Source organism: Dipodomys ordii, unplaced genomic scaffold (assembly GCF_000151885.1).
Source record: "Dipodomys ordii isolate 6190 unplaced genomic scaffold, Dord_2.0 Scaffold259, whole genome shotgun sequence".
In the NCBI taxonomy this organism is placed as follows: domain Eukaryota; kingdom Metazoa; phylum Chordata; class Mammalia; order Rodentia; family Heteromyidae; genus Dipodomys; species Dipodomys ordii.
The window spans coordinates 1,003,734-1,005,737 of NW_012267475.1; the positions used below are offsets into that span (position 1 = coordinate 1,003,734).

At 50.0% G+C, this 2,004-nt stretch overlaps 1 pseudogene; it reads right to left on the bottom strand.

The window, feature by feature from the left end:
* Positions 1-2: 2 nt before the first annotated feature.
* On the bottom strand, positions 3-1,259 carry LOC106001023 (annotated as a pseudogene).
* Between the last annotated feature and the right edge of the window lie 745 nt (positions 1,260-2,004).

Genomic DNA, 2,004 nt, shown 5'->3' on the forward strand with positions numbered 1-2,004 from the left:
CTGTCCATACCTTTGGACTGGTTGAAGAGCCTCTGGTCATACCAAACTTCCTTGGAGGTTCCAGGATTGGGGACACCCAGAGCAATGACTTCAGTGATATCTCGATGTTCCTTCCTCTGTTGTTTCCATCTCTTCTCGGCAGCTGCCCTGGAAAGATGCCAGTTGTGCTGTCTCTCTTTTTGCCTCTCGTGCCGGATCTCCTCCCTCCAACTTGCCTCCCCATCTTCTCTGTCCACATGGGTTTTGATGCCAGCTCTCCTCTTCCTGGCTTTTTGGGCCATCACTCTAAGTTTCTCTTCATGCTTCTCTTTTGCTTTCTGAGCCCTTTTTCTCTCCACTTGGGCCCATGTTTCCACAGCCTCCTGAACCTTCTGATCGGCAATGTAGAGAGCTTCGGCGAGTTTGGCAAAGTTCTCATTGATGTGTACCATCTGAAGTCCTCTTGCATCGGCGGCCAGTCGCTTGTCTAAGGGAATTGTATAACCCTTTGCATTTTTCCAGTTGGAGATGCAAGGAGGAATCTTCCACTCTTGTTGCTCCTTGGCAGCCATCTTTTGGCTTGGAGAGTGCATGACAGGTGCAGGAGGAAAAGGTGGTCCCTGGGGAATCTTCTGGTTGATCCAGAACCTCGGAGGCTCCATCAGATCTGTCTGCATCTCTACCATGCAAATGAGCCTCTGTGTAGCTCCAGAGTTCAATGCCACTCCTTGCTGAGATGGTGTGTATCGCAGATACTGAGCAGGAGCCAGTTGATCAGCTGCCTGAACTGGCATGGCTGTGGCAACCTTCTGCTGCACACACTTCTCTAAGGCTACCCTTGTTTTTGCTGTGATCTCTTGAATAGCTTCTTCGCCGGGTCTCTGTGGGTCTGGATTACCGGCATTCATCCCCTCCTGTGGCCCCAGGTCAGTGTATTTGCTGTAAATGACCTTGTCTTTTGACTGACCTTGTCAAGCAATTGCATCGTACCGAATTCTTCCTTCAGGATTGACCTGAATAGCCAGCGCATTGGACCTGGTTTGTTGTCCTCCCATATCCAGTGGATACTGGGCCACATGGATCTCTGGAAAAGCACCTCCATCTCCAAAATCTTCTAGCGAGCGAGGATTCCAACCTTTTCGGCACCCATATGGGGGAGGTCCTCTGCGTGAGGAGGCCAGGCTGGTCTGCCAGGAACTGTGAGATCTTGCCTTCTCTTCAGCTTCAAGTTGGTCCTGGGATAGCTGAGTAGGTGCGGGTAAAAAGCTGGTGAGCACCATCTTCTTTGGCAAGAGTTGATTTACCCAGAAGCAAGAGCAAGAAGGAGAGCACACTGCCAGCCCACCTGAGCTGGAAACCACAATGCAGAGAGTGAAAATTTAGGGTAGGGGAGAGGCATTAAATAGGGGAAGGCCAGGAGGAGGTGTGGCCATAGTGGATGCAGAAATGACCTCAGAGCCTATGGAACTCTCTGGCCAGAGGAGGCATGACCATGGTGGATAAGTGAGTGACCCTAAAGGATAAGGAAGTGACCTCAGAGTCAAGGGGTCTTTGCCAACTCAGGGGATTGACACTTAGAGGTGACTGATTACTGGTTTCCCTCAGGTGATTCGGCAAAGGCTATAGGGCTGTACTTTCCAGGAGAGAATAGATGGAAAGCAGGAGATGAGGGGGAAAGGGAACATACCTAATGTTCTAGCCTTTTGACAGTTGTGAAGAGCCACTGATTCTCTGGCTATTTCTGCTGACGCAAAGGGGTCATTTTTAGGGATTGAAGACTGAGATGTCATCCAGACTGCTACAGGGCAGCAGTAACAGTTCCTAGGTTGTGAATGTGCATATTCATCTATGGAGAGAAGTCTTAGGAGGCAGGGGCTGAACAAGAAGTTGAAAGAATAGCTTAGAATGAGAAGTTCTGTTCCACTTTAAATTGGGTGACTTGATGCCCTTAGTGGTTCCCATGGTACCAACAGGGGTTTGACCAAAGATTTGGTCTGGGGAGGGGAGAGTAGGACCTGACTGGAC